Below are 26,296 nucleotides of genomic sequence, written 5' to 3' on the forward strand. Positions count from 1 at the left end.
TTGTTAAGCAGCTGAGTGAATGTTGCCCTGCTTGTATGACTTCTCTTGCCAAAGTTGTTAAGTGAATCACTGCAATTGTTAAGTTAGTATCACAGTTGTGAAGTGGATCTAGCTTCCGCATTGACTTTGTTTGTCAAAAGGTCACAGAAGCTTGATCCCAGGACACTGCAACCATCATAAATATGAATCAGTTACCAAGTATCTGAATTTTGACCATGTGAGCAAGGGGATGCTACAACAGTCGTAAGTGAAACACGGCCATAAGTTACTTTCTTCCAGTACTGTTGTAACTTTGAACAGTCACTAAACGAACTCTTGTAAGTCAAAGTCTACTTGTATTGAGATAAAACCATGAAATTCAATTAAATATGAATAGACAGATAAGACTTCTACAAGGTCTATCTTATTACCAATAAAACATATCCGAATCCATGGTCCTTCTTCCAAGACAACTTTTCTTAAAGTTTCTGGAATTCATTTTCTACAATGTTCCTACAAATAATTTAACTCACACAGCCCTGTTTTTGTGCCCCTCCCCCTCAACATTTTTAGATGTATTGACAACTTGCCCATCATCACTTTGCACATATCGCAAGGTCTCACATTTATTGTTATTCTGGAATACTATTTACATGAATGATGATGGGTGCTTGTCAATCCATCTCAGAACATTTAGAACAATATTTAAAGAAGGCTCTGCTAAAGATGATTTTTCTGTGGGTAAAAGAAAGGGAAAAAATAATATCTTTTTGAAAGGCTGCTAAGAAATTTCAGATTATCTTGACCGTGTTAGTTAACAGAAGTAGATTCTCAGTCTATTGAAAAAAAGGTAGTTAGAATAAATGCCCAAATGGATCATGGGACTTTCACAAGCCATATTTTCTTATTCTTTTTTTTTTAAAAAAAAACACCTCTTACTCGAAGTAAACTACACAGTTTTCAAAGAGTAGTTACTTCTGAGTAAAAAAAAATAGTTTGAAATTGTGGAGATTCACAACTATGAACCACTTTTTTTCTGGGTTTGTAAAACACCATGAGGCCTTCAAAGTTGTTATCTTAGTAAGGTAGCCCCCATCCAGTTAACCCCCTTCCACCCCTCTTTGGAAATCAGAAGTGCGGGCAAAAATAAACAGTCTTCTCTGTCTCTAATGACCTATTTTCAATTTATTCCTTGGCATCAAATAATATAACGGAGAGGGAGAAGAGACCAATCAATAGAATACTGAAATCTTGGGTTTATTGATCTGCTCTCTTGGTTTTAAAGAAATGCAAGACAGAAAAGAAAGAGAAAGGAAACGGAAAAGGAAAGAGAAAAAAAAGGAAAGAAAGAAAGAAAGAAAGAGTTTCATTGATATTCCAGTCCCAAAGAATTGTCTAAGGCATTTTATTGTTTGTTCTTGAAGTCTCCCTGCAGGGGAGGGGTCTCCACCCACCTGGCTCTAAGTGAAAGAGGCAGAAGGTAATTACAATCTAATTTACTGAAGTCACTCATGAGTGGCCAGGAGAACAGCTACGTTTCGCATCCAGCTTCATCTCTAAAAAGCTTGAGAACAAGGGTAGCCTTATTCCCTAAAAGATAAGACATGTCAACCTAAAAAAAAAATCAATCAACAAGGGCACAAATTAGCATGGGATTGATAGATGATAGCGATTGATTGATAGATCAATAGATCGATAGATCAATAGATAGATAGATAGATAGATAGATAGATAGATAGATAGATAGATAGATAGATAGATAGATAGATCGATAGATAGATAGATAGGTAGATAGGTAGAGATAGGTAGATAGCTAGATAGCTAGATAAGACAGACAGACAGACAGACAGACAGACAGACAGACAGACAGACGGATAGACAGATAGATTCATACAACATATGAAAATAATTCCTGGGATGTGTATGGGATACAGCACATTTCACAATCCTAGGAAAGTCTTTTACTAAATACATATACATACAGTATGTGTTTTTATGGCATATCTACATGATGCTGTTATAGGAGCTGCTACAATTCCTTAGCAGCTCCTGACCTCTGTAGTCCTGTGTGGTTGGATATGATTTCAATTTACTTCCAGTTCAGCTACAGTATACAGTATTTGAAAGCTACGTTTCAGGGATTGGAGAGCAGAAATGGTGATGCTGGTCAAGTACAGATCCTGATTGTTACTGAGGGAGGAAACAATTTTCTAATGCTTCCTTCCCTGTGGAGAAATGGACCAACAGAGCAACCAACGTCGGATGAATTCAACTTCACAGAAGCACTTATTTTTCATTTGTCTCCTTTAAATGAATCCAACATAGGAAACCCAGCCACAGCCCTTTTGTCATTCATTCCAACACTGAGCAGAGAAGAGGAAAGAATCATTGAATCACAGGTTTGGAAGGGACCTTGGGGGTCTTCTAGTCCAACCCCCTGATTGAGTAGGAGACCTTATCCCATTCTGGATAAATGGTTGTCCAATCTCTGCCTTGAAACCTCCCTCTGAAGTTGTGGAGCACCCACAATTTCAAGGGGCAAGCTGTTCTACTGATTAATTATTCTCATTGTCAGAAAATATCTCCTTAGTTCTAGGTTGGATCTCTCCTTGATTAGTTTCCATCCTTTACTTCTTGTCCTGCCCACAGGTGCTTTGGACAATAGGCTGACCCCCCCCCTCTTCTCTGTCACAGCTCCTCAAGCAGTGGTGGGATTCAGCTGGTTCACACCAGTTCAGCAGAACCGGTAGCTAATTTTTTGTTGCCCAAGCCCAGAATGGACTTCCGGAAGCAGAGAACCAGTTGTTCACATATTTGAATCCCACCACTGCCCTCAAGTACTGAAAGACTGCTATCGTGTTTCTCAAATCCTTCTCTTTGACAGACTAGACATATCCAGTTCCCTTAACTGTTCATCACACAGTTTAGCCTCCAGTCCTCTTACATTTTTGTTGTTCTTCTTTGCACTCTTTTCTTTTTGTACTGTGGTGACCAGAACTGGATGCGGTGTTGCAAATGTGTCCTCACTAGTGCAGTATAAAGTGGTACTATCACTTCACATGATCTTGATGCTATCCCTCTGTTGATGCAACCTAGGACTGCATTGGTGTTTTTGGCAGCTGCAGCACACGGCTGGCTCATATTTAAGCAGTAGTCCTTTATTAGGACACCTAGATCCCTCTCACAGTTGCTACTATTAAGCCAGGCACTGTCTATTCTATACCTGCACATTTGTTGTTTTTTTTTCTTGTTTAATTGTAGGAACTCCTACTTTCCTTTAGAAATAACCATTTATAGAGAAGATGCAGACTTGGTGCCCTTCTGTAACCTGCCTCCAATGACTGGGACACCAGTGTATCAGCTGCATCAGCCTTTCATCTGATAAAGATTATACTGATAAAACATCTTATTTCCCCCTTCCCTCCTCCCCCCCCTCTTTCCCCCCTTTAAGATGGCAAAAAAGAGAGACAGAAGCTGATGGATGCTGGCGATAAACGGCATATTGCAGCAAACTTTAATTAAAATTATTGTTACAGTTGCATGTCAGGAGCCCACTGTTCATCAGGGAAAATTGATTTCCAATATATTTTCGCAAATAAGTCCATTGGTGTGTATTATCTGATGCTGTAATGAATAGAAAACAACCAAGGGAAGCAGCTGGAGGGGCTAAACAGAGGAAACAGGTGTTTAGGGAGAGAAGAAGAACAAGGAACAAAAATTGTAATGTAAAAGTTGGAATGACACTGCAGTGCTGCGGTCCAGCATGTTAGAGCCAATTTTTATTTTTGAAGTGTTTTCTACAGAAATAAGTAGGAACACCTGTGGATCAAGTTTTTCCTTCTTTAATTCTTCAGTTAAATGCCCCGGACAACTTATTTAATCTGAATGCCCCTTGCTGAGAAAGCAGAGTGGTGATTACTGGCCAGGTAGCCTTTTTAACCAACTTTGCACCCAAGAAAACGGAGGCAAACTGTGTCTCAACGCCCTCCAATAAGGATGGAATAAAAGAATGGCTTGTTGTGAAATTAGTGTCAGCAAGGGGCATTAAAAACAGGACAAAGTCACAGCAGAGGGAATGTCCTTCTAACAGACCTGACCTTTTCATGTGTACTAATCAATTTCAAGACACATTGTCAACTAGGGTCTGGGCAGAAAGATTGATGTCAACAACTCCCCTCCCCAACTTTTTTATTCTATAAAGAAAATAAGTGGAAGAAGGATTCTGGAGTGAGAAACACCAGTTCATCGAGTGCCGTTGCTGCTGGATTTGGAAGTCCGACTGGGAAGAAACCCAGCTAAGAGGACTGAGTGGACATTCTCAGAAACAGGACTGAGTGTGTTCCTTGGCTTATCCTTGCTCTAAGTCAGGAGTTTCCCACCTTGGCAACTTTCAGACCTGTGGACTTCAACTCCCAGAATTCCCCTACCCAGGCTGGCTCTCCGCTGAACATCGATGGCTCCTTCGTGGAGATCGTAAGGAGCACCAAATTTCTTGGTGTTCACTTGGCAGAGAATGTTACTTGGTCCCTCAACACCTGTTCCATAACAAGGAAGGCCCACCGGCGTCTGTACTTTCTGAGGAAACGGAGGAAGGCACAGCTTCCACCACACTTCCTCACAATCTTCTACAGAGGGACTATTGAGAGCACCCTGAGCAGTTGCATTACTGCCTGGTTTTGAAACTGCACCATTTCAGATCGCAAAACCCTACAGCGAATAGTGAGGATGGCAGAGAAGATCATCGAGGTTGCTCTTCCCTCCGTCATGGATATTTACATCACACGTTGCATCCGTAAAGCCAGAAACATTGTGGTTGATTACACACACCCCTCATACACACTTTTTACTCTTTTGCCATCTGGAAAGAGGTACAGGAGCATTCGGGCATGGACATCCAGATTGTGTAACAGTTTCTTCCTACAAGCCATTAGAATTCTCAACACGAAGAAACTGGAACTATAAATACTTGTATTTGTAGTTTTTTTTTAAGTTTTTAGTTTAGAGTTATGTGTAGTTTGTGTTCTGTTCTTTTTTGATTCGTGTCATCTGATGTTGCACCTTGGTCCTGGGAAACGTGGTTTCATTTCACTGTGTACTGTACTGTATATTGTTGAAATGACAATAAAGTCTACTACTACTACTACTACTACTACTACTATTACTACCACTCTAAAGCCCTTCAATGTGTTTCACTCTGGGAATGCCAACAATTTGTACCATTTTCCCCCCCTTACAATTCTGAAATAGGGAGCAGGCTAAAACTTTGTCCCAAGACCCCCAAATTCAACGGGGAGGAAACCATTTGGGTTTCTGCTGATTGCTAGCTGCCAGCAGTTCGTCAGTTCAATTCTCATTGGCTCAACGTTGATTCAGCCTTCTGTCCTTCCGAGGTCGGTAAAATGAGGACCCAGATTGTTGGGGGCAAGAGGCTGGCTCTGTAAACCGCTCAGAGAGGGCTGTAAAAGCGCTCTAAAGCGGGATATATGTCTAAGTGCTATCGACATAGCTCGCCAAAATAAGAGCCTCACTTTCTATGAATCCCACGTCCAGTTACACACTTGTGCTGCAGCACCATTTGTATTGATTCCTAGATGTGCAAAGTCTCAGCTTTGCTCCTATGTGGCCAAGCATGTCTTGACGACTTGCCTACTACAGGGCTATATTTTTGCAAATTGTTGTCCCTCTTTGAAGAGACACCAGGGATCGAGAGATGACGATTAAGCATTGCATTGCCCATCTGTTCTTCCACTCCTCAGTGAAACTGCTGTTTTGGCAGCTATCTTGGCTTCCAAGGCAGCATCTGTGCATGTGTAATCTTGCTCAACTTTGAAGTGGTTGGCTAGCTGGCTGCTGTGAGTTGGTCGTGGGGGGCACGGAATGGAGAAGATTTGCTATCTACAGCCTATTTCCATTTTACCATCTCTGGCAACAGGCCTGCAGTTCAGGTACTGCCTTTGTGTTTCCCTTTTGCAGAGGTCACGCCAATCCGTATCTGTGCAAGAATTTCCAATCTGTCCAACTGTGTCTATTCCCCTCTTCTTTTCTTCTCTTTTTAAAGATGCCGATAAATATGTACCCAAATTGCGGAGTGGTATAAATAAAGCAGGCGAGGCAAAACTGCTGCTTTATGAGGCTGCAGATTGATAGACACATAAAGCAGTTTTATTGATGTGCATCTTTGGGCTTATGCAAACAACGGTCATAGTTATATGGACAGCCAGAAGAAGAAGAAAAAAAAAATTACCCCTTTTTTCCCCTGCCATAAACTTGACCAAAAAACAAAGCAGTTTTATTGATATTACAAGGGATCTATACAGAATTTCCAGAGAGTCCACCATATTATTAGAATGGTATCATTATTTCTGTAATAATATTATAATAAGCAGGGCTATTGAAGAACCTTGTGTGATTTAATTAAGTTTCAGTTATATTTCAAGAAGTTTCTTTCACATGCTGTCTGTGCTAAGGAAAGATAGATAGCAAAATGGATTAGGTTCGTGCTGTTTGAAAGAGAAAGTAAAAACGCAACTCTTCCAGCAACTCATAAAGTTAAAGGATTGTGTCTGCAATATATTATTCAGCCACTAAAGGTCACTCTGAGACATGCAGAAAAGTAGAGAAGGCTTACTGCTAGTTTTAACAAGGGGACAGAATATCATGAGATGCTAAGCTCTGTGAAATCCTTTTATTTATATAACAAATTTAGAGCCCGCCCATCTCACTCACAGAGTGACACTGTTTCAGAACTGGATATGGATTTTATAGCCAGTAATCCATAGCTTCTGATGGTGTCCAGTATAATCCATTTGGAGAAACCCTTGGAAAGATATTCTTGCGTGATGCTGCTTAGTTTTGCCCCAAAGATATTTTAATCTTCAACTAAATGGTTACTGTAAAATAGATGGGTGTAGAATTGTTCTGTAGTTCTCCTTGGAAATGGAAAAGAAAGCATTTGAAAATATTCAAAAATAAACACTGAGCAGCACTGAAATTTTCTCTGAAACCACTTTTGAGATAGATTGGTAGACAATCTACCATCTTAACTTTGTGAGCAATAATAAACCTGGTTTAGGCTTCCACTACAATTTGGGGATATTTTTTGTCCCAAAATGTCAGCTAAATGAAATTTCCCAGGACAACCGGAAAAGCTATAAAAAAATGGGACTGAGAGCGCAGATCCACCCCTAGGATCAAAACTTCCCCCTAACATTTAATGTATGGGACTCATAAGTAAGCACCCTATAATGTCAGTTGGAAATGTACATGCCCTATGATTGGATTATTTATTTATTTATTAAATTTATTGCCACCCATCTTGTTTCAAAGTGACTCTTGACTGAGTCTCTAGTAGGTTGTAAGAATAACTTGGCATCAAAGGACCATCCGTTATGGTTATTTTTACTGAAGCTGCTAAGAGATGTAAGCAACCCAGTACAGATACTGTAGTCCTCGACTTATGACAACAATTGAGCCCCAAATTTCTGTTAAGTGAGACATTTCTTAAGTGAGTTTTGCCAGATTCTACACCCCTTTCTTGCCACAGTCGTTAAGTTAGTAACAAGGTTGCAAAGTGAATCTGGCTTCCTCATTAGCTTTGCTTGTCAGAAGGTGGCAAAAGGTGATCATGTGACACCACCCCCACCCCCCGATACTACAACTTTCATAAATATGAGCTAATTGCCAAGCATCTGAGTTTTGATTATGTGACCATGGGGATGCTGCAAAAGTCATAAGTGTAAAAAAATGGTCATAAGTCACTTTTTTCAATGCTGTTCTAACTTTGAACAAGCACTAAATGAACTGTTGTTAAGTCAAAGAAATAGTTGAGGTACTTGGAAGTTCGATTAGAAGAACTTAGGAAAACATTAAAGTTCTTAAATTCTTCCAGTATTTGAGAGGCTGCCACAAAGAGGAGCGGGGTGGGGTGTCAACCTATTCTCCAAAGCACCAGAGGGCAAGACGAGAAACAGTAGATGGAAACTGATCAAGGAGAGAAGCAATGTGGAATTAAGGAGAAATTTCCTAACAGTGAGGATTATTAACCAGAGGAACAGCTTGCCTTCAGAAGTTGTAGGTGCTTCATCACTGGAGGCTTTAAAGAAAAGACTGGGCAGCCACTTGTCTGAAATGATATAGGGCAGGGGTCTTCAAACTTGGCCCTTTTATGACTTGTGGACTTCAACTCCCAGAATTCCTCAGCCAGGCACGTGTGCCTGGCTGAGGAATTATGGGAGTTGAAGTCCACAAGTCATAAAAGGGCCAAGTTTGAAGACCCCTGGTATAGGGTCTCCTGCTTGAGCAGATTAGAAGACCTCCAAGGTCCCTTCCAGCTCTATTTTGATTGCTTCTGAGGAAAATTTACTCCGTGTATTTATCCTGCCAGATTTATTTCAAGATGCTTCAGTACTAATCTTGTCCAATTAAAACAGATTCAAATGTTAACCATTCTTTTCCAGGGGTCTTCAAACTTGGCCCTTGTACGACTTGTGGACTTCAACTCCCAGAATTCCTCAGCCAGCCTGGGTAGGGAATTGGTCCATAAAAGGGCCAAGTTTGAAGACCCCTGCTCTTTTCCCTGCCTCTAACAGAACTTGTAGATGCTTAGGGTCCATGAGTGGACAGCAGCATCCCATGTCCTTGGCTGATCTAAGCAGGTTTAGACCTAAGGACAGTTAGTTCTTCAGTGGGAACACTACCTGAAAATCCTAGGGCTTTAGTTAGATTTGTAAGTTGCAGAAACATACAGGGAGAAAATAGCGGAAAACTAATTCCCCTGCTACTGCCAAGTAAACTACAGAGATGGATCCCTGAAATCACCAGGAGTCAAGCTCTCTCAAGGGACTTTATTAGCTACAGCTGCTACATTTTGTACCAGATGGAGTTTTTAGATCAGCTCTAAAAGTAGCCCCATGTAAAACTTGTTAACAAAAGTTTAAATGTAGATTCCCTTTCATTGTATGGGAATTGGTAAAAATAAAAAAAATAAAATAAAAATAAAGGGGTCTTGCCTGTTTCCTCTTGCGGCTCCAGTCACAGACAGCTAAAATATAATCTCTCTCTCTCTCTCTCTCTCTCTCTCTCTCTCTCTCTCTCTCTCTCTCTCTCTCTCTCTCACACACACACACACACACACACACACAGACATATATATGCCTGATGATGACGGATGGGATTCCGTCGAAACGTCGCTCCTACACCTTTAGTTCTACGTGGGGAAAAACCCGAATAACCAAAGATCCATATATATATATATATATATATATATATATATATATATATATATATATATATATATATATATATATATATGACGAAATCTCATCTGTCATCCTCAGGCTGGTGACTTCAGCTTCGTTCTTCTGGGAGTTCTTCGTTCTTCTGGGAGTCCAGCCTGAGGATGGTTAGGGTTAGATTTCGTCGAAACGTTGCCCTGATACCTCCAATTCTACGTGGGAAAAAACCCAAATGACAAAAGATCTACATATAAACCCCATGAAAACCTCAGAAAACACACACACACACACACACACACACAAAGTAACACAAAGTGAAAGAAAAGCTCCCTTTAATTTTTTGACCATTCACACAAACAAAATAGCATTTGGCATTGCCTTGATGTGCATGCATCAATTAATTCGAGTGCATCTTTTTTTTTTCTTCAAAAAAGAAGTATTTAGCAAGGGCAGGAACTTTTTGAACATCCAATTGATATCCATCTACTATCTAGAGGAGTTGGTGTTGTATGGTTATTAAGAAAAGCCTTCTTCCCTTTCCTTTTGACATCCTGCTTTTTTTAAAAAAATGATTCAAATCGCACATTAGATAGTGGTTTATCGAAGTGTGTATTTTTAACTATTAAAAAACCCTCCTCTTTTTAAAAAATAAAATGTGACATTTAAGGACATACATTTTGAAACAGTTTTAACACTGTTCAAAGAAATTTCCTTTTGGGGAAAAAGGACAAACTGCAAATTAAAAGGGAACAAGATGATAAAAACTGTCTTTTGAAAGATAGATTCCTAGGCTATGTTATTAATGACATACTGGATTAATATTTTAAGCATAATGGTTTTTTTAATGATGGATGGCTTGGCTGTTCTAGAGGAGGATAAGTTAAGTTGAAATATGGTAGACTCATATAGTAGACTCAACTTCCTATCTTTTACATGGGACAGTAAAGATCAATCTGGTAGAATAAGGGTTTAAAAGATGCAAATGAAAGCTTGCAATAATTGACAATTAGAGCCTTTTCTAAAGTCTTAGAATAACCACCTCAATCCTGAGGTCTTCTCCATGAATTAGGCTATCATGCTCATTGCTTGCAGCCACTTTGTCTGTCTGTCTGTCTGTCTTTCCCTCCCTGTCTAATTTTGCAATTTATATGTTGTTCAATGCCAGAAAAAGACTCTAATAAGGCTAGGAGAAATCTTGATAAGTCAAGATTTGAAAGGGACCTTGAAAGGGACCTTGGAGGTCATCTAGTCCAACCCCCTGTTCAGGCAAGAAACCCTATACCATTTCAGACAAATAGCTGTCCAGTCTCTTTTTAAAAACTTCCAGTGTTGGAGCATTCACAGCTTCTGGAGACAGGTTGTTCCACTGATTAATTGTTCTCACTGTCAGGAAATTTCTTCTTATTTCTAGGTTGCTTCTTTCTTTCATTAGTTTCCATCCCTTGCTTCTTGTCCTGCCTTCAGGTGCTTTGGGGAATAGCTTGACTCCCTCTTCTTTGGGGCAGCCCCTAAGATGTTGGAACACTGCTATCATGTCACCCCTCATCCTTCTCTTCATTAAACTAGACATTCCCAATTCCAGCAACCATTGTTTATATGTTTTAGCCTCCAGTCCCCTAATCATCTTTGTTGCTCTTCTCTGCACTCTTTCTAGAGTCTTGACATCTGTTTTACATCATGGTGACCAAAACTGGATGCAGTATTCCAGGTGTGGCCTTACCAAGGCCTTGTAAAGTGGTATGAACACTTCACGTGATCTTGATTCTATCCCTCTGTTAATGCAGCCTAGCACTGTGTTGGTTTTCTTGGCAGCTGCAGCACACTACATATTGTTCACTTTTCAGTGTTGTCCACCTGTATATTCCATAGCTGATCCAACATTAGAAGGAGAAAGCTTTGGCCTGATGTCAAGATTTTGTACCCTGATGGTGATACTGAATAGATTATGCAAACGTGGCTCATCAATCGTCCCTTTTGCCTGTCTCTCTAATGGGCATAATTGCTCTTTCCATTCTTAAAGATATATATAGATCAAAAAGCTGGTGGATATTTCTTCATGTCATAAAGAAAGACTGACACTCCTAACCAAGGCTATCCCTTGAAAAGGCTGAAATCTACATGGCAATGCCAGCTCTTCATGAGAAAGGGATGGGGAGGGACTGCATAACTCACCAGCTGTACATGAGATGCATAATTTATACTTTCAATTCTGCTTCAATTGGTTGATATATCTAGTTCCAAAGGTAACTAAGGAGACTTATATACATACACATACACACACACACACACACACGTCTTGAGTGTTTTTTTTTTCAATGCACCCTGTTGACCCAAATATGGGGAGAAGGAATCTTTTGCCTGTATCAGTTTAAACTAGGGCCATCCACAGGCAGCAGTCGCTACTGCGACAATCATTTTTATAATAAATTTGGATTGCTAACAAAGAATTAAAGGGAGACTGGTATAGCTATTTCAAGCTGCTTTGCTCTCATCAGCCAGCCACACCCTTCTGAGATTTGAACCTGGGCTGCTTGCACATTAGGCAGCTGTGTTGACCTCTAGGCCACAGGCTCTTTCTCACTTTGTCAGCTGTATCAAGGAGGGAAGAGACCAGGGGAGGAGATATGTCTTGAGTGGGTTTTTTTCCCTTTTTCCGATGCACCCTGTTGACCCAAATATTCCTTCTCCCCATAATTATATTTGAGCATTCATTGCAATGTATAAAGCACCTTCATTCTCTGTTATGTTGCCATCTGTGCATAATAGCACTTGTCATGTCACTGAAGTATTTATTCTACACATGAAAGCTGTCTAGAGCAGAAGTGTCCCCCTTTATAGTTTCCTATAGCCCTCATTAGCCATGAGGGTTGGCATTAAGGTTGCATCTGAGTTGGGATGCCAGAACTTCATCATCCATGCTCTAAAACATGATTGGACACTTTTGTCTTCTGGTATGGGCCATAAATCATCATCATCATCACCACCACCACCATTACCATCACTATCATCATCACACCACCGCTTGGGATCATTTCATGGCCTGGGCTGTAGCAAGCAGTGAGGAAGGACCTAAATTCAAACTGGGTAGAGACAATCATTTTCTCTGTGACATCTCTCTGTTGCAGACCTCTCTCCCTCTCCCTCTTTCTCTTTCTCTTAGTAGCTTGGAGAGCATGTCTGCATTTTGCCTGAAATGATCTCTTACAGTTGGATTTTGAAATTGGAACCTAGAATTCTAGAACTGGAATGGACATTATCCCCATCAAGTGCAACTCAATGTAGGCATCCAGGTTAAAACACCCCAGATGAATAGCTCTCCGGCCTTTCCCTGAAGGCTGAATTAAATGAAGAAACAAGATCCATGAAAAATTTCTAGTGTTGCAAGTTGCTATCATTGCCTAGACATAGTTGGCTTGTATTTGGGGCTCTAAATAGGAGATCCCCCCCATGCTATCAGCATCTGCAATACCACAAATGGGTTAATTCAGTAAGGAGAGGGTGAGCCTTGTGGTAGAGGAGAAACTAGACAAAGAAGTTGTATGAGCAGAAAGGCAGACTCCAACAATGCGCAGCTAAGTTCTTTGGAAACTCTAATCAAGAATTATTAGCATACTGAGAAGTACACCGAGATAGGAAGCCTTTTTCAAGACTAGTCAGTGCTCACCCTTTCTCTTTTAATGGAGTGCTTTCTCTCCTTTTGTTTGCAATTTCTCTAGAGAGAAGCAAGCTAATTTCCGGAATTTACTATCAGCAGCAGACACTACACTGAGATTTTGGTAACCAATTTGAATACTTTGCATTGAGAGAGTAGCTAAGGGGACAGAAAAAAAGGTTACACAGGAGATGGGGGTCACTGTAATAACGATAACAATAATGGAGCACCATTTGAACATCTTTGGCATTGACAAATTCACCATCAGTCAATTACAAAAGGCAGATAGAGATAGAGATAGATTATTAAATGTTTGGTAAACCATGAACTATTCTGCAGTGGGACCAAAGTCATCTATAGCTGCGAGTATTTTCAAGGTCTTAGGAAGACCTACGATTTGAGGCCTGCTGCAAGCTACAGTTCTCAGCATGTCTAATAATCTAGGATGACTTTGGTTGCTTTAGTAAAGCACATTTCTGCCTTCTGGAGAGCTGGGAAGGGAGGTGAGTCATTTGCAAAGAGGATCATGACACTGAATCTCCAGTAGAGAGATGGAATTACTGAAAAAAAATGATGATAGAATTCCAGAGCAGGATGTAGAGGAGAAGATAAGGAGAAATGTGGAGGCAATGCTTGTTACCTCTTCTTACCTCTGCTTAATTGTGAAGAATATAAGCACATCCCATGACAAGCTCCTGAAAGTACACCTTTGGCAGGCAGTCACCCTCCAACAAACCCAGGATGGAGCCAGCCAAGCCGGAACATGGTTTCTGATTTGAAGCAGCAGACTGTGAAATAGGAATTTCCGACAGCTCTTAAGTATATCAAGAGTACAGCCATATCCCTTAATATAGAGCCCATAATAGACATCTAGAAACCTATAAAACAGACAATTCCTCTATATCATCCTTGTTAAATCAATGTTCTTATATTACCCTCATCATTTTCCTTTTAATGTTTATTGCGTTTTGCCAATGTAATTTATTTTTTCATATCCATCAGCCGATTAAAATTCTTCATCCTGAAGGCACATGTCTCCTGGTGACCTACTGGAATATATATATATATAGGTTCCCTGAACATGCATGCTAGTCGTTTCTGACTCTAGGGGCCGGTGCTCATCTCCGTTTCAAAGCCGAAGAGCCAGCGCTTGTCCGAGGACGTCTCCGTGGTCATGTGGCCGGCATGACTAGACGCCAAAGGCACACGGAACGCTGTTACCTTCCCACCGTAGGGGTCCCTATTTTTCAACTTGCATTTTTACGTGCTTTCGAACTGCTAGGTTGGCAGAAGCTGGGACGAGTAACAGGCACTCACTCTGTTACGCGGCACTCGGGATTCGAACCGCCAAACTGCCGACCTTCTGATCGACAAGCTCAGCGTCCTAACCCACTGAGCCACCGCGTCCCTCATATATATATATATATATATATATATATATATATATATATATATATATATATATATATATATATATATATATATATATATATATATATATATATATATATATATATATATATATATATATATATATATATATATATATATATATGTGTGTGTGTGTGTGTGTGTGTGTGTGTGTGTGTGTATGTATATATGTATATATATATACACACACATACACACACACATATATATATGTATATATATATATATATATATATACACACACACATAGAGAGAGAGATCAGATAGATATAGATTAGATAGATAGATAGATAAGATAGATAGATAGATAGATAGATAGATAGATAGATAGATAGATAGATAGATAGATAGATAGATAGAGATAGAGATAGATAGTGAGAGAGAGAGAGAGAGAGAGAGAGAGAGAGAGAGAGAGAGAGAGAGAGAGAGAGAGAGAGAGAGATGAACAAAAATTAGGGCTGTATTTATTTTTATTTTCCTCCCTTTCATATCACCTTCCTCATCACCCTCTCCCACCCACCCCCCAAAAATCATTGGATTTATAGGTTACAGAATTTAAAAGAAGAGGAATTCCTTTTTTGACTACAAAGGAAAATTTTCATTTTAATTTCAAAAATAATAAAAAAAGAGATTTGACATCTCACTTTTTAATCATAAATTGTTTCAGAATAGTTTCTAAGAGGACGTTTTGTTTCATTGTGGGGTGGTGTCACAATGTAAAAAAGACAAACTATAAAAGGGGGTTGGAAAAAGAAGATGGGGAAAGATAACAGTAATTCAGCTACTAGTCCATAAGCTTTGTTTTACCTTGTAGGGGAGATGGGTGGCAAATCAATCAATCAATCAATCAAGCAATCAATCAATCAGTGGATACATTTAATCAGATCACTTGTTGATATGCCCTGATTCTGCTATCATAGGAAAGGATTAATCCAGCATGCTGTGGGAACAAAACCTTGCTGAAGCCAACTAGAGACATTTTGAAGTTGGGTGACCTTAGAAATCCAATGAATGAATGAGACCGAGATCTGACATTAACCAGCTTAGTAGAAAATATAATGCATAGGACAAGTGCTTTCTTAATTTAGTGGGAAACCCTAACCTCCCACCCAGGTATATCATGATGGGTTATAGTTGGCAACTGGATCTTGGATGAGACATACCATGTTCTGGGTCCTGTGCTATGAGGTGTTCTTACCGTGAGTCAGTTGCAAAAATAAAAGATTAAGATACGGTAAATGAAAGACTTATGGAAGAAAAGTGGATTGCAAAAACCATGCCTTCTCTGAAATCTATCCAGAGACAGCTTCACCCTCTGCTAGTTATTCACATAATAGTTGTCCTGGAGACAAAAAGTTGTAGAAGTGAATGATAGAAGTAGTAAATACGTGGTGACCTTTGCAAGCCTGACAGTATTAGTTGGAATCATTGTAGCACTTGGATTTTGTAGAAAGTATATTAAAAAGTGATGATTGCTTTGTTGCAAATTATGCACTGGGGTTAAGCATCCTGCTTTTTCATAAAGCCGTGGCATTTCCAGCATATATCACCAGCTGAGTTCTTTCCAAGGCTTAGGACAGAGGTCTTCAAACTTGGCAACTTTAAGACTTGTGGACTTCAACTCCCAGAATTCCTTCCTTCCTTCCTTCCTTCCTTCCATCCATCCATCCATCCATCCATCAAGATATTGGGCTTGACTGGAAGGTTGAGGCCTGCATGCAATTCAGAGAAGTCACATTTGTACATTAATCTGATTTTGCTAAAATATTGGACCCTCAGCAAAAAAAAAATTACCTTCTCTAGCATTTTAACGGGGGATCTATTATTTCAGGTTAAAGAAAGGAGTAGATGTTTCCTTAATACATGTATATGCTTGTTTTATTGACCTATTGCAGTAGTCGGCATCTTTACAAACTATTTTGGCTCAACAAGGAATTTTTTCGTTATTTTCATTCAACAATTAATTTTTCTACTTCTGTTTCTTGTTCAAATACCTTAAGGTTCAAATAAACTTGTCACGCTATCTGAACTTTCTCTCTCTACTTCATTACCATTACCAAATCTCAGTACAATTGACACAATGACTTTATGCGGCTTCTTCTTTGCCCTCATTCCATCATGAATCTCACTGACATTATATTAGCAACTGAGTATTAATTACTGAAGTTTTTTAAAGACTTAAGGCAGAATTAGAGAACATTGTGGTAATTTTACTTGACTATACACTATCTGGCATTTTTTGATGATCTACCAAGTCATGGGAAGCACCTTGCACCCATTTGCTTGAATGAACAATGGAGTTTTCTCACGAGCCCAGGATAATTTGGAGAGGGTGTTATCTAACCTTCAGTTAGAAAGCTCCCAACTGGCCAAGACAACACCAGCTATTACAAATTTCCCCCTTCTTTTACCTATTATATCTTAGTCCGGTGGCTTTTCTCATTGCAAGATATATTAAGAAGGTGACATAATTTGAAAAGTACTCTAAAACTGTTCTACTTTTTTTCTGTTCTCTCGCGGTGAGTATCAGAACAATTAACAAGAGAAGAAAACTATTTTGGTGTGTTGAATTAGAGTTCATCCTCACAAGTCGATAGTTGGATCCTTTACTGATGAAAAAGTAGGGAAAGATCAGCAGTGTAGCAATTGCCTAGAAAGATGTGTTCAAGGCAAAACTGGAAAACCTTGGGAAGGTTTTAATTTGTTGGGAATGCTTTACTTTGGATTCTTGCACACAGTAGGGAGTTAGAAGTAAATAACTTCTTCCAAACCTATCATTTGAGTTGTATGGTTCCTTTTTTTTATTCCCCCTTACTTTTTTGAGTACAATTCTAGCTCTGATCTGCAACCATTTACTTTCTTGGCTAAAATTACACAAATGACAGCTTTAAAAATAGAATCCCTCATCAGGGTCATTTTGCTTTCCAAAATTGTGCCTGCTGCTTCTACCACACAATCAAACTCAACCCCGGTCTACCTTGCCTGCTCTCCATAATTGAGGATTCTTTTCTCCAATGGCAATAGGTTAATTTCTTCAACTTGCAACTGATCCTGAAAGTGCCACATAATCAGAACAATACTATGAGAGTCACATACATCTCTCTGTCTCAGTTCTAATGCAGCATTTTTAGGCAATTAGAACTCATTTGAGGTTGTTTGTAAGATGCTTATTTTAACCACTGCAGGGATCTTCTGAATACTGGTGTCAAGGATGATCCTGGATGCTGACTTTTTTTTTCAAAGAGGAGCTGCATGAAACAAATGACACGTCACTGATCATTTGCTGTATGCTCCTCCATTAGATTTTGATTGGACAAAAGCCTTTTTGTTCAGGCTGCATCAAGGATCAGGCTGCAAAATGTACTGTAACTCTCCCTTCATCACCGGTCATCGGTAGAAAAAAGGGTTTGCATGCACCTGTTTGTTCCCTGCACCTCCAGATTAAAGAAAGAGACTTCTTCAAGACAAGCTTGGTTTTTGCCGAATACATCCATGCAGTTTTCTTGGCAATTATCTCTTTCCAGGCCCAGAGATCTGAAGTGGGCCCCCATCCAAGTAATAATCAAGATGCCAGATTGCTTCTAAGATCAGCCAAGACCAGTGAGGTGCTGATGTAACTTGAATTTCTATTCCCGTCCCCCTGCTTAAGGACATCTGTGGTTAATTTGACAAAACCCTAGTTCTTGCATCGTTCAAATGTTTACTTGTAATTTAAACCAAATCCTTATCAGCTTCAATAGGACAGGTAAATTCCTAGCAACATCCCTGGGCAGAAGGATTACTCTCCATTTTTCTTTATATGTCTATGCATGCCCTTTGGAAGGACAGATCCTGGAGCTGAATTCAAATACTTTGGCCACCAAACAAGAAAAGAGGAGTCATTGGAAAAGACCCTGATGTTGGGAAAGAATGAAGGCAAAAGGAGAAAGGGATGGCAGAAGATGAGATGGTTAGATAGAGTAATTGACGTAATGGGCATGAGTTTGGACAGATTCAGGAAGACAGTGGAGGACATGGGGTCCTAGATTGCTGTGGTCCATGGAGTCTCAAAGAACTATATCTATATATCTATATTTCTATATATCTATATCTATAGAGAGATAGAGATAGATAGATAGATATATAGATAGATATATAGATAGATATATAGATATAGATATAGATATAGATATAGATATAGATATAGATATAGATATAGATATAGATATAGATATAGATATAGATATAGATATAGATATAGATATAGATATAGATATAGATGATATAGATATAGATATAGATATAGATATAGATATAGATATAGATAGATATAGATATAGATATAGATATAGATATAGATATAGATAGATATGCATGTATATGTATATGTATATATACACATGTATGCATAAACATACATATACATACATGTGTGTTTTTGGACAATTAGGTTTAAGACTTTAAAAGGAGGTGAAAACAGGACAGAAGATGTCATTTTTGTATCTGAATAAGCATAGTTTGTCTTGCTTTATTTAAGTATATTTTCATGGACAGGACCAACTTGTGGAAACAGAGCAGTCATGAACCTCAAATGGAAGCAAGCTGCTTAGAGAATGGAAAGGGAAAGAGCTACTGTGAAGCAGCAACAAAGGACAAGTAGATTATAGGAAGTGTGATGGAAACATTTCTGACCACAAGTCTCTCTCTCTCTCTCTCTCTCTCTCTCTCTCTCTCTCTCTCTCTCTCTCTCTCTCTCTCTCTCTCTCTCTCTCTCTCTCTCTCTCTCTCTCTCTCTCTCTCCCTGAAAATGTTCATAAAAGATTATTTAGAGCACTCCTAGTTGTAAGTGCTAATAGGTTGGGAAGGGATGGGAATGTTTTATCCTAGCAATTGTAATCCACTGAAAATTGTTGCTAGGTCAGAGAGCTGCTTTATTCATTTATTCTATGGAATGCGGCAGAAATGCATGGCAAGGCCAGCTATTCTCTTCTGGAACCTTTAAAATCACTCTTGCTGATCTAGATGAATGGTTCTGGATGCCAATGAGCAATTTGATTCACCCATTTCAGCCTAATTCCCTAGCCAATCAGCACCAACATTAGTCCACAACCACACTATTTAATAACCTTCACTAAAGGGCATAACCTAGGGAGAGAGAACAGCAATTGTTTAGGTTAAGACTGGATTATCCCACTGGCTGATTCTGAGTGTTTTTATATTATTATTGCTGCAGAATCAGTTGTTAAAGTTGTGATTAATTCTCCTTAGTGGCTTGTCTAATCCTTCAGATTTCACATAATTGAGGCTATGGTTAAACCAGCTAAACAGCTGTTAGATAAGGACCTTTGTCTGCTGGTTTGGAGTAGACATTTTAAAGAAGAGAGCTAGTTTAACCCTAAAGGTGTCTTTGGGTTGTTTGTGCAGGGCCACAGCGAAACAGTCCACTTAATGCTTTAGTGCCTTGTTTCCCTTCCCCTCCAGTCTAATTAACACTATATTATTAATCATATTATCTTACCTGTTACTTGTAAGTTAGTTCCAGTTGCTATGCAGTCGCAACAAGAAATAGTGATTATACTCCATCTAGGACTTCCTAGTGAGATTAAGATGAATAACATACTGGGCAGTTAAGATGAATGGTTGGCTGAAAAACAGAGGTTGAATCAGATGACCTGGGATGAAGGTTGATATCTACTATTAAGAAGAAAAAGACTTAATGATTAATACATTGATTACAATATTAGCTTTTCTGGACTCATAAATGTATGCCATAATAAAAAACCAAGATTCTTTCCTGCTTTACAACAGGCCACTTGGTGACCTCCCTTGAAATATATATATACATTTATATCTATCTATCTATCTATCTATCTATCTATCTATCTATCTATCTATCTATCTATCTATCTATAAATGTGATTGATTGAAGGAGCCCAGCTAATGTGCTTGGATAATAAGAACATTACAAATTGAAAATCAACATAAAATTTAGTAACATGCTTCCGACTCAAGGTAGATTTACAGCCGCATCTGTATTTTAAGAGGCCCTTTATTTATGCATTTATTTTTAAAAATGAAATTGCTCAGTCTTGCGGTCGATAATATGGATTAAAAGTACAGAAAAGAAATGGGGTGGAAGGTCTTTTTTGATGTTTGGTTTTTCTAAGGCTCACCCACACAAACAAAACACACACACAACAAATAAACCATATTAGCAGTTTTTTACTCCCCCTCCCCATTCGTCTAGTTTCTCAGAGGAGAATTAGCTAACATAGTTAACACAGAGAACATGTGGAATTATTTCTATATGCCTCTGAGTCCAGGGGGAAAAAAAGTGTACCACAAAAAGCTATAACACATTTTTTGAAAGTCCAAATAGTCCCTTCTGTTGGAGAGAATCAGTGGCCAACTTGAGTGGGTAAGATCAGCTCAGTGCCAAAGAGAGAAGTATAAATTCTTCAATAAATACATATTGTGGAGAATGACATGCTTGAACAAATACTCAGAGAAAAATGGTACAGTGGGAACAAGATTCCATCTATTATCAAATATTAAACTTCTGTTACCTTTCTCTTCTGAATATTTGTAGATTGGTTCAGCGCGTTAACAGCAAATCCAAAGAGACATTCACAACTTTAGGAAGTGACAAAAGCCACCTTGTGTGTGGATTCTGAAAACTGTCAAGATTTTAACGCAGTAACACATCTGTAAATGCACCTCTTGGTTTGATTCAGCTGCCAATTTGATGGGGGGAAACAGATGGCCACCAGTAAGATGTGAGTTTAACCTTAGAGGAAAGCAGAGAAGTGGAGGAATTAAAAACAAAACCTTCACCAATTCTTTTATCTTTCCATAGTGGAAAAGATAAGATGTTCTTTCAGACAGGTGAATGTTTGTTCTATTGAATTCTAGGTAGGTAGACACATTACCTTTGGATGATTGGTGAATGTGCCATTTTCATTTTTAAAGAAAGCCATGAGACATGCTCAGAAGGACACCAGAATTTATCATCCCTATCTTTCTTCTTCTTGCAAGGTTACCTGGATGTTACGTACTCAGGTGAGGATTTCAAGAAGATGAAAGTAATGAGCTCTCACTTTGCTACATGAGTATCTGAGTTACATCTTCTGAAATCCTTATCCAATTTGAATATGGATATTACCCAATTGGAAAAGACTGATCTGTTTCTACTATCAACATATCTCCAGAATTTCAAGCACCATCAATACCAGCTTCAAGTAGAGACCCTGGAAAATGAATCAGATTTTTTTTTATCACTGCCACTCGTTTTATTATCTTTTCCCCCCAGAGTTTAGAAGTTCTATATTACATATTTAAATAAATAACATTGTCCTTCCACCATTAATGATAATCCTATTAAAAGCAAAAGATTAGAATCTAGGAGACTGTGAGTTCTAGTCCCACCTTTGACAGGAAGCCAGCTATACACTGCAGTAAACCATTTTTGCGTCCAGTTTGAGGTGTGGTTGAGGTTGCTGTGTGCACCCAGCTGGAAATAAATGCCCCATCTTGAAACAGATTTGGATAGGCTGCTCTTTGCCATATAATAATAATAATAATAATAATAATAATAATAATAATAATAATAATAATAATAATAATAATAATAATAATAATAATAATAATAATAAGTTGGAAGGGACCTTGGAGGTCATCTAGTCCAACCCCCTGCTAAGGCAGGAAACCCTATATCATTTCAGACAAATGGCTGTCCAGTCTCTTCTTAAAAACTTCCAGTGTTGGAGCATTCACCACTTCTGGAGGCAGGTTGTTCCACTGGTTAATTGTTCTAACTGTCAGGAAGTTTCTCCTTAGTTCGTGGTTGCTTCTCTCCTTGACTAGTTTCCATCTGTTGCTTCTTGTCCTGCTTTCAGGGGCTTTGGAGAATAGCTTGACTCCCTCTTCTTTGGGGCAGCCCCTGAGATATTGGATATATGTTCTAACAAAAGGCAGCTTGAGTTGAGGCATCAGACAGTTCTTGCTGGGAATTTTTAGAGTTGAAACTGGGAAATTGGGAGTTCTATTCCCACCTTGGGCATGAAGCCAGCTGGGTGACCTTGGGCCAATCACCAGGAGACCGTGAGTTCTAGTCCCATCTTAGGCATGAAAGCCGGCTGAGTGACCCTGAGACAGTTGGTTTCTTTCAGTACTTAAAAAGGAGGCAATGGCAAACCGCTTCAGAGAACATTACCGTGAAAACTGCAGGGACAAGTCCAGGCAGACACCAGGAGCCAAAACCTGACTCAAAGACACAGAATAAATAAATAAGCATCAAGAAAATAACAGAGAGTGCCAAATCATACTTGAACACCTAAACAAAAATGCAGTAACAAATGTGCAGGCCATCCACAAAGTTCTATAGCAGGAAATCAGAGGAATCTTTTTTTTAAAAAAAATCAATTAGATGAATAATTAGCATTTCAAATTGGGATTTCCTTCCTTCTCCCTGTGTAATCATCCTTACATTTGAGATGAGTTATATCTTCATACTGATATGAAATCTTAATCTTCCTCGGTGTTTCCCAGATGTCATTATACCATCCTTAGACGGTAAGGAAGGATTTTGCTTTCGTTTCCTCCACCCCTTAATATGCAAACGTGTTCTCCAAACTAGACAATAAATGTCCTTCTTGAAGACAACATTGTTTATAAACAATGATTTGTATAGCTTCTGTTATTTGGGAGATGTACTTGATGGTCTTTTTTACTCTCTCTCCAGCAATCTTTTTTAAAGGGGAAAAAGAAACTTTCATATGGGTAGAGAGCAGTGCTTTTTTTGTAAAAGAAAAAGGTGCCGGAACTCACACATGTCATACAACCCGCCTTGCCTACTCTACAAGGTTCCATCCAGAAAAGGTGCCGGAACTCCGTTCTGAGTGTTCTATGACAAAAAAAAAAAAAGCCCTGGTCCTACACTCATTTGGGAGTTAAACTGAATAAAGTCTTAGTCTTGTTTTTGGTATTTTTGTGTGTTGTTTTTTTTTGAGGGGAGGAGGCCACCTCTGTGAGACAGAATCACACAAATCTTAGTGATGTGGACTAAAACATGAAGACTGACCCCTTTTCCTGTACTAAAGGATGAGTAGTGTTCTTCAACTCTAAGATGCCATAGATTACTTATCTAGTTGCGGGAACCTTGTAATGGAGCTGTTTGTTGAGTGCCTAGCTACATCTACCAAGATACAGACAATAACCCTTGAGAGATTTACAAGTGGTTAAACTAAACACACTATTAAAAACTAGAAATGGATGCAGAAATGTGTGTCCCTAACCTTTTTTTTATTGCGGTTGCCATCATCACACAAAAGAGAAAGGATAGGATCAGCCGTTCCCAGAATGCCTTGCAAAGCCAATTTGAACCGACTTGGGTATAAGGATTGAGAATGCTCCCCCTCCTGTTCTTTAACAAGGGATTAGGAGCACATTTTGTGTTTCACAGCTGTAATTAAAATAGCAAGTCAGAATAATTACCTCTTCCAGCTAGAATCTGGTGCTGTTGTCCTCACCTTTCTCCTCCTCCTCCTCCTCCTCCTCCTCCAATTTAGATTCATCTAAAATTACCTGCAATGCTGTTTGCAAATCATTGCATTTCCGTTCAGATACTGACAGATTTATTCAATAATGGGGTACCTGATGATTTACCAGTGGCTGGCGTGAAGCCTGTACTGCTATCGCTTTGATATTGTAGGATGTGAGAGCTAATGTTACCATATTTGATGATGGCAGATATGGGTGAGTGACATAATAACAGTTTGGGAAAGAATCCCAACTAACAGGAGAACAGCTGTCAATGGCCAGGATCAGAGCTGTCGCCTTTTCTCAGATAAGAAAGGTAAAGGGTGTCAATTCAGATCAGGTTGGAATAGTTCATGAATATGCCATCTCATGTAAATTTGTTGGAAGGGACTCCATTATGAGTCTCTGCTGCCTTCCAGATATTTTAGAGTGCAACTCCCAGGGTACCTTGTGTAATGGAATGTGCACCTGCCGCAGCAGAGAGGGTGCATTTGGCCAACTCAGAGCTTTCCCAGAAAGAGACCTAGATCAAGAGACTGCTCAGTCCCAAGCTAGAAGGAGGAGGGGGGAAGTGGTTCAGAGTAATCACACCCTAGAACCTTAGCAACTTTAAGACTCATGGACTACAACTCTCAGAATTCCCCAGCCAGCAGACAGAAATAACCAAGGTAAAGAGCAGTACAGCCATGTCTGAGGTTGTTCATCCCAGATACTGATCTCTTAACACAGGGCTCTTCAAACTTGGCCCTTTTATGACTTGTGGACTTCAACTCCCAGAATTCCTCAGCCAGCGTGCCTGGCTGAGGAATTCTGGAAGTTGAAGTCCACAAGTCATCAAAGGGCCAGTTTTGAAGAGCCCTGTCTTAACAGAATGCCAAATCTGTAACCAGACGATTGATAGGTCACTAGGGAGAGCCATCATGAATGCAAATCCTCCCAGTTGCAGTTTGCTGAAAAAACAATTGATTGAGAATTACAGCATACAAGTATCAAATCCACAAAGCTGGTTTATCTGCCTTCCTCTGAGTGTTTGCACTGATCTATCTTTAAAAAAAAACACTTCTATTGAGGGATCTGACCTCTGCTGATTTCCATGGATGGGATCATTTGCACTAATTTCATAGGGATGTTTTAACCTGTATTGCTTTCTGGCAGGAAACATTTTGTTTTTACTGCTTTGATTTTTTTTTGTTTGTTGCTACAATTTTTTTAAAAAATGTTTTGTCTTCCAGAATGCTAATCCAGGTTTTTGAAGTTGAGTCTGATCAAGGAAAGATACAGAAGCAGCAGGATTTGGTTGACTGACAGATTGACTGATTGATTGGTGGAGAGACAGAAGAGAGAGAAAAAGAATAAGAAGAGAAATGGAAAGAAGAGTCTTCAGGTTTCTCCTAGATGTGGACAATGAACTCATTTCTTTCTACTAGTCAATTAACAAATTGCATTTTAACCGCAGTTATTTTTTTAATCCTTTCTTACACTTTTTTTTTTTTAAAAAATTAGCTACACGAAGGCTCTGCATTTTTTTTTAAACAGTCCTTCCCTGCAGCACTCATATATATATACCCCTTGGCAAATGGCAGCCATAATCAATGGTTTTTAAATACAGGTGGAACAATTAGACACAAAGAAGAATTGTATCCACTAAGTACAATGGTTTATTTAAACACCCATTGTTCATGTAACGATCACTATTCAATTTGGGACAAAAGAGAACAAGTGAAAATTTCTCTCCCATCTACACCACACACTTTTGCTTTTGTGCCACCAATCTGAACAGAAAATAGAACATTAACCACCTGGCAAGATAGAGGAGAGAGATGTGGACAAATAGGCTCGAAGTGGTATTGGCTGCATAGTTACCAAGGCAGAGAGGCAAAAATAAGAAATAAAAATTAAAAATAAAAATACGGGTGAACAAGTGCTCTTGTAAAGATGATCCTGGGTGTGCGATAATATTTACACCATTTTCACACACAATCCAAGGCTGTTGAAATTGTAAAAAAATATTGGAACAATTTAGCCTCAAGCATTGGATGGAGGAGTCTGAGACCAAGCACTTATAGGTGCAATTTACTTCCAATTACTTCCAAATATGTTATACTTACATATTATTATAGCCATACTATAGTTAATTACTGTTCTTGAGGAGTTGGCATTGTGCATTACCAAGCAACAGAGCCTCTGCTGTGAAATAGAGATAAAAAGGAACAAGAGAAGGGAAGTTGCTGATTTGGTTTCTTTTGAGGGCAGCATTGTTCACGCATTAGTCTAGTTAAGCAAAATATCCTCTGAATGGAGTCAGAGTGGCTTTGCTTCTGTTTTTCCAGGACATGCTTTGTCCTATTTTAAGGTCTCCACAGAGCTGTCTGCCCCTGACAAGAGCCTTGGTGGAGCAGTGGGCTAATGCCTCCTTAAGTAACACCAGCTGCCTGCAATTAGTGCAGGTTCGCGTCCCACCAGGCTCAAGGTTGACTCAGCCTTC

General features: G+C 39.2%; 1 protein-coding gene across 1 annotated transcript in view; it reads right to left on the bottom strand.

Moving 5' to 3' along the window:
• Positions 1-890: 890 nt before the first annotated feature.
• The window catches only part of LOC308671467 (uncharacterized protein), a 292,505-nt gene continuing 267,099 nt past the window's right edge, over positions 891-26,296 (bottom strand). The window contains exon 2 of the mRNA XM_081333673.1: positions 891-911. The gene's annotated coding sequence lies outside the window, so the exon portion shown is untranslated. The remainder of the gene's footprint in view (positions 912-26,296) is intronic.

This window comes from Vipera berus (assembly GCF_964194415.1).
Source record: "Vipera berus genome assembly, chromosome: 8".
Classification (NCBI taxonomy): domain Eukaryota; kingdom Metazoa; phylum Chordata; class Lepidosauria; order Squamata; family Viperidae; genus Vipera; species Vipera berus.